Below are 11,832 nucleotides of genomic sequence, written 5' to 3'. Positions count from 1 at the left end.
AATTAATTTCAGATGTAGTCAGCTTGGCTACCAAGAATAGCCATGACAAAAGCCACGACAAAAGAGCTGAGAAAGATATCCCTCCCACCCCCCGCCACGTGGCAAGCTGGGAAAGCAAGGGAGTTCTTTCCAAAGCAATAATTTTGCTAAACAAAGGGAGCATTGAGATTTTACTTATGGAGCCTGGATACATGCACATATAGGTTTGCCTACTCCTAAGCATGCTAAGTTAAATCCTCTTCTGAATGGGCACAATGTAAAAGCAGAGATATTTAAGGGTATTCTTAGTATATATAAATTATAAAAAATGATGGACAGAAATGCCTCTGGAATTTTCACCTTATACTACAAGGTCTTAGCTGAAAACCAAGTAAATAACACTGTGAAAGATTGCTCAGGAGTCAATGCCACCTGTCAATCATGATGTATGATCTAACAGATAGATGTATCAGTGCTACAATTCTCACATATACAAATGACAGAGAACATGAATCATAAAACTTCAAGGAGAATTTACCTATCAGTACTGTGGGCACTGTTCTTAGAAGAACAACTGTGCTGAGATATTCTAACCTCAGAATAAGGCTCCTTTAGACTCTAAGCAGGCTGGCTCAGAGGAAAGCCACAGCTATTTCCATGCAAGACCAGAGGAGTTTATTTTAGGTAGCCCTGACTGTTATCGGACTCAATATTGTGACATCACTGTATATGAACTTTTATTTTTTTAAATTCTATTTTTAATGTGTGTGTGTGTGTGCGCGCACACACACATGCACACACATGCCTGCTTGTGTCTATGTGCAGTACCAACAGAGGCCAGAAGAAGGCAGGAGATGCCTAGTACTAGAGTTACAGGAAATGGTTAGTTTCCCTATGGCTTCTGGGAAAGGAACCTGTGTCCTCAGTAGCAATACCTATTGCTCTTTTTTTTTTCCAAAGAGGAGAGGGTTTATTCAGGGCAGAGGGCAATGGTGGGAAGAGAAACAGGAGAAGATGGCAGGGAGAGAGAGGGAGGGAGAGAGAGAGAGAGAACAGAGAGAGGAGAGAGAGAGAGAGAGAGAAAGAGAGAGAGAGAGAACGCTCAGAGAAGTAGAGGAGTAGAGGCAGGCCATGACCACGTGGAGAGAAGGGGGAAGAGAAGGAGGGAGGGGGGAGAGGCACAGACAGAACCTACAAACAAGAGAACAGAGAGCAAGCTACCCATTGCTCTTAACAGCTAAGCTATCTTTTAATTTAAAATTTATTTTTATATATTTTGATTAAAATATATTACATCACTTTTCCCCTTTCCTTTGTCCTCTCTCCATCCCTTCCCAAATATTCCCAGCCAATTTCTTCCTTGTTAAGGATTTGTGAATAAATATGATCAATTATATGACTAAAACTTGCTGAGTCCATTTCTTTTTTTTTTTTTTTTTTTTTTTTTTGGGTCTTTCGAGACAAGGTTTCTCTGTGCAGCCCTGGCTGTCCTGGAACTCACTCTGTAGACCAGGCTAGCCTCGAACTCAGAAATCCGCCTGTCTCTGCCTCCCAAGTGCTGGGATTAAAGGCGTGCACCACCACCGCCCGGCGCTGAGTCCATTTCTGTTAGTTGTGTCTATTTTGTTTCAGGACTGACTACATTGCACTGGATAGCCAAATAGAGACCTCATCTTTGCTTGAGGTGAATTCTCCTGCTTGCAGTAGAGTTCCAGTCTTTAATGATCAAGAAAATGTTAAGGGCACAAAGGCCCTTGTATTCACAAATAACTAGGAAAAACAGGAATGTTTAACACACAGGGTCATCTTCTCAATGAAGGAGATAAAATACCTGCATTCTATCCAAAAGGCTCAGGGTGAATTTTGTTAATGACCATGTAATCTCTGCTATCTGTGGAGGCAGACCTCACCTACCTTCTGCTACAGAGGCAGACATAACTGAAATTCCCCAGAATGATTATCCCAGACTCCTTCCCTAGACTGTTACCCATCCTTTGGGGAGATGTCATATGCACTTTATGGCCAGCTGACCTCTATGCTATTGGTCAGAGACCACACTAAATTCTAGGTCTTTTTTGTTTTGTTTTGTTTTGTTTTTTCGAGACAGGGTTTCTCTGTGTAGCCCTGGCTGTCCTGGAACTCACTCTGTAGACCAGGCTGGCCTCGAACTCAGAAATCCGCCTGCCTCTGCCTCCCAAGTGCTGGGTTTAAAGGCGTGCGCCACCACCACCCAGCCTAAATTCTAGGTCTTTTAGCTATAGAACCCACCCTCATGGTCACATGTACTTTGTAAAAGAGTTTCTATGTAGTCATACCTTAAACTTTATTGTGCACCTGGAACTGGACTGATTGGACTGATAGTTGCCTGGAAATCTTTTCCCAAATTCTACTGTATGTTGGCAATGAACTGCCTAATATTAGAGTCCCCCAGTCTGATCCCTCAAGTCAATCTACACAGGGCTTTCATTTTCATATTTTACTGTGGTTTGCTTCCCTGTCCCTGCAGGGATCCCCTCAACACCTCAAGTGACCTAGAATGTCTTGGACAGGAAACATTATCAGGAATAGAAAACTCGGAAGTAGAAAATACCTCAGAAGCTAAGAGCACTGAAATTTCTTCCAGAGCTCAGGTTTTACTCAGCACATAAGGCAGCTCATTACTATCTGTAACTCAAGTTCCAGGGGTTCTGACACCATCTCCCGGTGTCCCTGGCCAACATGCATGAATGGAGTACAGGCAAGACACTCATACACATAAAAGAACGACTAAAATTCTCTCTCTCTCTCTCTCTCTCTCTCTCTCTGTGTGTGTGTGTGTGTGTGTGTGTGTGTGTGAGCGAGAGCGGGGGTTACATAGTAAAAGTTACTATTCAAGCAGGGGATAGTAGTGCACTTCTTCAATTCCAACACTTAGAACACAGAGGCAGGAAGATCACTGAGTTTGAGGAAAGCCTGTGCTACATAGTCAACACACACACACACATTGGAAAATAAAAACAAAACTAAGTAATATAGATAAAAAGGAACATTGGGGAACTGGGACAATACAATACCTCTTAAAGTCATATCAGGTGTTTGCCACCAGTGTCCACACAATTATTTTCAAAAATAAATGTTGTCAAGCATGGTAGCACATACTATTAATCCTAGCACTTTTGAAGCAAATTCGTATCTATGAGTTTGGGGTCATGCTGGTCTACATAGTCACTTCCATAGTATAACCCATTTCAAATATACCTAAAATTTTAAAGGAAAAAAAAAAAAGGTGAAACAGCTCTGATTAAAGGCAGGGGAGCCCAGAGATTGAACTAACCAAAGAATGAGCACAGGTTGGACCTAGGTCCTTTGAGAAGTGAGACACCCCCCCCAATATCACCCCGCCACTAACCCCATTACTCCCCCCACACACACACATACATACACACACATCAAGTATATGAAGGACTAGGCACATCCTCTCCCACTGAGGCCAGACAAGGCAGCCCAGTTAGGAGAACGGGATCCACAGGCAGGCAGGCAGGCAACAGCTCTTGTTTAAGTTGGTGGGGACCCTCAAAGGAGAAGGGAGGAACGGGGAGGATCTGCACTGCCATATCAACCCCAGTAGAATCTGTGTGACAAGTTTCACAGACTGAAGTGAAACCTTCAAAAGAAAGAGGCCTCCTGGAACCGGTTGTGGAACTCTTGCCCGGAATAAAACATTGAGCCATAGTTCTCATGGCAACTTATCTGTTTTATTTTCTTTTTTTCCTTTTTTTATTTAGGACATGTTCCTGATAGTCTAGGCCAAGATCTTAAGCAACAAAAAATAGCTAAGAATCTATCCCTTGAAATGGAGTCACTAACATGACTTTGCCTCCAGGGAAACCGACGCTTTAATTTATAATCACTTACAAAATTACATAATAGTATTATGATAGATAAAAACTTTCCCAACAATAAAATTTTATATGGCTACAAGTGTATCATCAGAGGTGGGCTTTGGTATATGGTAAAGAAAGCCTTAAATAAAAAGAATTAAAATAGTTTAAATTTATGCGTTGAAGATTTATGAAAAAATCAGGTATTAGATGTTAAGTAGTAGTTGATTATAAAGATTTATTAACCTGCTCTTGGAGATCTGAAACTAGCCTTGGATGACTGCCTCACTGAATACATCCTTTCAGAGTTGTAACACTTGAATCATTTCTAGTGCGTCAAATAATAACGATGTTACCTGTTCTATTTGTGATTTATTGAATATATCTTTTCAGAGTTGATATGCTTGGATGATTCTTGTGCTTTACTGTGCCAAATGATAATGATGATTGCTTTCCTGAATACATCTCCTAAGAGTTGTAATATTTGTTTATGTATAAAAAACTCTTGCTTGAGAGCTGCAAAATACACTCAGATTCAAACTGCCTCTGTGTTTGTTTCTGTTTGTCACTGCTGAATCCTTACCTACCTAGCCTTTGAGGACCCTCATCCCAGGGACTTCCATACCTGACTGGGGTGGTCCATGGCACTGCATGGTGGGTACTGGGAGGAGAGGGTGAGCTGATATTGGAATGTAAAGTGAATAAATAAATTTTAAAAATAAAAGCAGGAAGCCGGGCGGTGGTGGCGCACGCCTTTAATCCCAGCACTTGGGAGGCAGAGGCAGGTGGATTTCTGAGTTCGAGGCCAGCCTGGTCTACAGAGTGAGTTCCAGGACAGCCAGGGCTACACAGAGAAACCCTGTCTCGAAAAACCAAAAAAAAAAAAGAAAAAAAAATAAAAGCAGGAGAGTATTTTTATATTCAAGTTCAAAGTACATAGTAAATGATTACAAAAATGGAATTTTTTGCAGTTAGTAATTTAGTTAACTACCAGTCAGTTCTCAGAACATACCATGAACAATGGTAACAATTTACTATGTATCCATCTTAAGATTACAGAGGAAGAACAAGTCAAAATAACAAGTTGACCTTTTACTTGGAATATGATTACAGAAAACACCATAGGAAACAATATAGAAATTAATCAAATTTTAACATCAGGTTTAATTAGGAAAAGGAAGAAAAAATGAAATCAGCTGTCCCTTAACAAATATATTTTTGATTTGTTTCTTTGTTTGAGACAGGATCTCATTTAAAAGCCCAGTATATCTTGATTCACTAAGTATACTATAATGTATTATACACATTGAATATGTAGTAAATAACAGTATTTATTTAATCTTGTGTCTTTGGACCATCATTCCTATCATGGCAGTCTTCTATTCTATAATACAGGGATCTGAGAATTTATTTAATATTGGTTTGGTTAGAAGTAAGGGGCAATGTTCTTTTTTTTGTTTGTTTGTTTGTTTGTTTGTTTGGAGACAGGGTTTCTCTGTATAGCCCTGGCTGTCCTGGAACTCACTCTGCAGACCAGGCTAGCCTCGAACTCTCGAACTCAGAAATCTGCCTGCCTCTGCCTCCCAAGTGCTGGGATTAAAGGTGTGCGCCACCACCCCCCGGCAAGGGGCAATGTTCTTAACAGGGTTTCTTCTTAATGAAAGTTCAGACCTGTCAATCTTGGGATCATTTCTAACCTCAAAGACAGGGACTGATGTTAACTGCTCTAGAACTAAAGTGAGAAAAAATTTCTTCCCTGGTTCCTATAGTTGGAAGGGGAGATTTTCTGTGTTCTGATCTTTAACAGACCACTTCTATATAGTTACCTTTCTATTGCTGTCGTAAAACACACCATGGTCCAGACAAATTATAATTGAAAGCATCAAATTGAGCTCACAGTTCCAAAGAATTAGATTCAATGATGGTAGTATAAACACATTGCAGCAGGAAAGAGCTTAGAGCTCACATTTGAACCTCACACAAGAGGTAGCAAGCACAATGGGCATAGTCAGAAACTTTTAAAGCCTCAAAGTGCACCCATATGACACACCTCATTCAAAATGAGGTGTTCTACACTTGTGCTCCTTCCCAAACAGTTCCACCAACTGAAAATAAGTATTCTTTTTTTTTTTTTTTTTTTTTTTTTTTGGTTTTTCGAGATGGTTTCTCTTTATAGCCCAGGCTGTCCTGGAATTCACTCTGTAGACCAGGCTGGCCTTGAACTCAGAAATCCGCCTGCCTCCCAAGTGCTGGGATTAAAGGCGTGCGCCACCTCTGCCCCGCATAAGTATTCAAACATATGACTCTATAGGAACCATTCTAATTTAACCACCACATTTCTTCAACTCTTAGTGAAAATTACTTTTTAACCTACCACACTCTACCATATCCTTAAAGGGGTTGGTTATGTTTTCAACGTACAATGCCACAGGGGGAAAAAAAATTCTATTCCACAAAGAATCAGAAAATAGCAAGGAATGAACAGACCAAAGCAAAACAAAAATTCAGCGGAAAAAAACATTAGATCTTGTAGATCTTTGTTCAGCTACTTGAGATTATGATGAAATTGCCTGGACTCCAATAGACATAGGTATGCCCACTCTTCCAGCTCTGTCAGCTGTAGCACACACAGTTTCTTCAGGTCAGCCTCACTACCTGCCTACAGTTTTCCTCAGAGCTGGTCCTAGAATCCCAAATATCTTGTGTATACCAGTCTGTTTTATTTTGTTGAAAGTGGGTTGGCAGAGCTAGAGATCATTCCGTTGTTAAGAGCTCTGTTAGAATTGTCTTCATTCCTAGCACTTACACAATAGTTCACAACAGTCTGTAATTACAGTTCCATAGAAACCATATATCTAAATAGTTGTGTACAAGCTGGTACCTGGCATTGACTTGAGTGATTACATAAATGACACAAAAATGTACTTTTTTCCTACAAGGGAACATGAGAAAGTTGTTTGAGTTGCTGTCCTCTTACAGTTAGTTGGTGATAACATGTGATGTAAGGAATGAAAGGTATAATCTAGCTGATAGTTCCATATAAATAATCCATTATGATAGGAAAGATTTGGGGACAGTGTTGGGAATAGCTTGATAAATAGTCTGAGGTCAGGAATAAGAGATAAAATAGAAACTTACAACAGATTTAAACCTTGAGTACGTGACAACAATTCATTCCTCAAAGGAGTCTCCATTTCCTAAAGGTTGCACAACTCCGTAACAGTATCACCACCTTGGGATCCAGTGTTCAAACACATGAACTTTGGAGGATATTTCACATTCAAACCATAAAAGTTAATTCAGTAGCCAAATATCAGTGCCATGGCATAGTAAAACAAATTAGATTAGTACAAAGTTTGTTTTCTTGTATAATAACAACATAATAAGTGGGTTTTTTTTACCTACAATAAAAGAACAAAGAAAGTTATGAATAAAAGTATTTAAAATATATTAGTGAAAGTATAACATAGGTGTGTTAAATCAAAGTGGGAAAATTCCACTTTTTTTTTTTGCAATTTGTTTTTTCCAGACAGGGTTTCTCTGTGTAGCCCTGGCTGTCCTGGAACTCACTCTGTAGACCAGGCTGGCCTCGAACTCTCGAACTCAGAAATCCGCCTGCCTCTACCTCCCAAGTACTGGGATTAAAGGCATGTGCAACCACCTCCCTGCTGTTTCCTTTCTTTTTGACATGCTTGGACCACCTGTAAATGGAATCTAACCTGAATCTTAAACCTAACACTGAGTTATCCCAAATTTAATTCCTAACCCCTTAACCCCTACCCACTAACCCTAACCATTCTGCATATGAGGAAACATCATAACCCTAATTCTAACCCTAACCCTAAGTACTATAGCCTAAGTACTATAACCCTAGTACTATATCTTAGTTGTAACCCTACCCTTATCCCTAGGTCTAACCTTAACAAAAGATTCTGCTGTGTTTTAGCATATGAGAAGACCATAGAAAAATTTAAAAATACTAATTATTAAAGTATAAAGGAAAGTTTTTAAATTTTTCTTGTATATTAAAATTGTATTACTGTCCCAATTTTTATCACCCCTATCTCTTTCATTCACTCAACCCATATTTGCTTGTGATTCACCATTTAAAGAACTATGGTTTTCTTTGTTAGGGTTTCTGTTGCTTGAGTTCTACTTATGGGTTTCTCATTTTTGTCCTAGTTAGTTTTGGTGTCACAAACTAGAATCACTGGGTAAGAGAGAAGCCCAACTGAGGAATTATCTCCTTTAGACTGGTCTGTGGGACATTTTCTTAATTGTTAATTGAGGTAGCAGCTAGGCTCATCCCACTGTGGGTGTTGCCATCCCTACTTAGTTGAGTGTGGGCTGTATAAGAAAGGTGGTTAAACAAGGCAGGGGAAATAGGCCAGTTAGATTTCCTTCCGTTTCTGTGCTTCCCTTGATCATGATGTATAACTTTTAAGTTAAAGTATACCCTTTCCTCCTCAAGTCAGATTTTATCACAGCAACAGAAAAACAAAATAAAACCATCTATTACAGAATTATAATGCTTATCTCAGAACTGTTTTAATGATTATATAAAATAATTCACGCAAAAGCTTTATACTCACTGAGTAGTCACGATTAGCTGCTGGATTGAACCCCTTAAAGGGGAAGTGGCATACTAAACAGAGAACTCAGAACTCTTGGTTTTCTTTTCTTTTCTTCCTTCCTTTCTTTCTTTCTTTCTTTCTTTCTTTCTTTCTTTCTTTCTTTCTTTCTTTCTTTTGTTGGTCCTAGCTCTTGACAAGAATATATTTGTCTAAAGAGACTGAAAATCTATGGTTCTTTCTTCTCCTCATGGCTGCCAAAGGACCCATGTGGTTCAGATTCTCTGGATTACGGTATGGATTCTTTTTTTTTTTTTTTTTGGTTTTTTGAGACAGGGTTTCTCTGTATAGCCCTGGCTGTCCTGGAACTCACTCTGTAGACCAGGCTGGCCTCGAACTCAGAAATCCTCCTGCCTCTGCCTCCCAAGTGCTGGGATCAAGAGCGTGCGCCACCACCGCCCGGCTATGGTATGGATTCTTACTGCTGAACATTAGCTACTATGGGTTTGAAGTTGGGTCTCTGTTGGGGCTTGGGTATTAAAAAAAAATGTTTGTATGAACACAAGCTAGTTAGACCATGGAGTTTCTTGTGTTACTTTCTTCTTTGGAGTATTGCTTTAATTACATATGATTTATATGTTACTCACAAAGGTGGTTATTCATTAATACAAAATCAAGAAGCTGAAGGCATTGGTGTGCCCAGGGGATTAGGATGAAAGTACTTTATGAGTAGACTTGGTAAGTTGACTTCTTTTTCAAAAAAATACTATTTATTTAATGTATATGAGTACACTGTTGCTGTCTTCAGACACATCAGAAGAGGGAGTCAGATCCCATTACAGATGGTTGTGAGCCACCATGTGGTTGCTGGGAATTGAACTCATGGAAGAACAGTCAGTGCTCTTAACCACTGAGCCATCTCTCTCTAGCCCATAAGTTGAATTCTAAATTGAATTCCCTAACCCTAACCCCTAAAACTCTAACTCCTAACCCCTAAAACTCTAACCCCTAGCCCCTAACCTAACCCCTAACCCCTAACTCCTAACCCCTATCCCGACCTTGACCCCGACTCTGACTCTGACCTAAACCCTAACCCTATGTCATGAATGTTCAATCATGTGTGGTCAATGGTCTGCATTCCTATGCCATGAACTTTCAGCCATGTGATGAAATAGGGCTGCCCAGTGCAGATGGTTCATTCCTGAGATAAGATATTTCTCTATTTTTGTGGTTATCTTAGGCTGTTCTGGATTTTATGGTCTGTTCCTAGAGCTGATGTCTTTTTTTGGGGGGGGGGTGTTTCAAGACAGAGTTTCTCTGTGTAGCCCTGGCTGTCCTGGAACTCACTCTGTAGACCAGGCTAGCCTCGAACTCTCGAACTCAGAAATCCGCCTGCCTCTGCCTCCCAAGTGCTGGGATTAAAGGCGTGAGCCACCACTGCCCGGCTAGAGCTGATGTCTTATGATCTAGTTTCTGGGACTTATGATCTATTCCTGAAACTTGTGTCTTACAGCATTGTTTTGAAATCAGGCCTGGTCCTTAAATGGAGATAAATGGAGTTTTTGTTGCTTGTTCAATACACCATGATTAACAGATAGCATTGGTTCCTGAGAAATCTACCTTCACAGTGTTATTTGCTTGATTTTCAGATAAGAACTTGTGGTACAAAATGAACATTCCTGAGGCATTTCTGGCTGTTATTTTTATAATTTACATCTGTTTCTACATGACTTTGAGCTAAGCATGTTCCTAAATGTCTTTGTTTTTACATTGTGACCACGTTCAGAAGAGGATCTAACTTAGCATGCTTAGGAGTAGGCAAACCTATATGTGAATGTCTCTGGACCCCCTAAGTAAAATCTCAATGCTTCCTTTGTTGAAGAAAAGCATTGCTTTGGAAATGACTCCCATGTTCTTCTTGCCTGCCACAGGGGGAGGGGGGGATCTTTCTCAGCTCTCCTGTCTTGGCTTTTTATGATGGCTATTCTTGGTATTCAAACTGACTTTATCTTTAATTAACTAAAATTCAGAGTTGGGTACTGTGAGAGATTTTTCTTAATTATAATTTTGGAAGTGAGAAAACCCTTCTTCACTCTGGATCTTTTGAGATGATAAGAACTACTTTTAATCTAGATCTAGACCACAGCTTCTGATGGCAGCCTCCATATATAAAGGACATTGGAGATGGTAGCTCGTTCCCTTTGTCTGCTTGCCCTCGCTCTGGCTAGCAAGTTTGGATTTTTTTGTTTTTTGGATTTTGCTTGTAGCGGGGCGGTGGTGGCGCACGCCTTTAATCCCAGCACTTGGGAGGCAGAGGCAGGCGGATTTCTGAGTTCGAGGCCAGCCTGGTCTACAGAGTGAGTTCCAGGACAGCCAGGACTATACAGAGAAACAATGCCTCGAAAAAAACAAAAAAAAACAAAAAACGAAAAGAAAAAAAAAGAAAAAAATGGATTTTGCTTGTTTGTTTTCTGGCATTAGAGCCTATTTCTTTGGAATTCTGATGCATACTGATGATCATCTGAGACATCTAACAACGTGGAATCAACCACTTTCCATTGTTAGACAGCCATTGTTAAACTAATTGGATCACAGCCTGTGAGCCATGATAATAAATAGTACTACACACCTAGAGAGATTCATTCTATCGGTTCTGTTCATTGTTCATCTAGAGAACCTTAAGTAACGCAGCTGTTTTTTGTTTCTGTTTTTAGTTTTTTTCCCCACCTTCTCACAGAGGAAGACAGACGTGCTGGCCAACAATAGAGTTCCACAGTGTTTTTCATCTGTTTCTTGCTTTTGCCTCCCCCCACCCCCCACCCCCCGCCCCGGTTGTCTCATACCCACCAGCTAAAAAATATCTGCAGTTTACCAGAACCCAGCTTGAAGGCGCACAACAAATATCTTGTTTCCTAAAGTCTATCTTTAATTGTTAATACCCTGGGTATCCTTCCACTGAGGACCAGATTGAGAACTCCACTGCAAGTTGAGTAATAGGCTATGTAAGCTTTCCTCCTTGATTCCAGGAGGAAGAAGTGGAAGTGCCTACTGAGTACTCAGGGGAGTTCAAGCAAGGGCTGAAGTGGCAAGGTAGTGAGTGCAGGATCAATTGCCACAAAGGGAGGAGCAGGCAACTGAGCAGAGGAAACTGGAGTGGTGGGTCCTCCCCGGGGCTGGGTGGGAAGACAAACAAGTAGGATACTGGAGGACAGGCTCAAATAGTACTGAAATGCACATCTCTGCACACCTGGAAAAACTTTTGCCCTGGACTGGAAGCCTGAGTCGGGAACTCAGTCAGCAAACTGTAACACAAAGGGAGGTGCTCATGTCACTCAAGACTCATTGGCCAATCAGAGCCTTCAGATGGACCTGCCAGTCAGAAAAGGGGGAGGATTCTTCCGGTTGTCATGCTGCAAGTTCCG

This window comes from Grammomys surdaster, unplaced genomic scaffold, assembly GCF_004785775.1.
Source record: "Grammomys surdaster isolate TR1022 unplaced genomic scaffold, NIH_TR_1.0 66, whole genome shotgun sequence".
Lineage (NCBI taxonomy): Eukaryota > Metazoa > Chordata > Mammalia > Rodentia > Muridae > Grammomys > Grammomys surdaster.
This window is presented reverse-complemented; position numbering follows the sequence as displayed.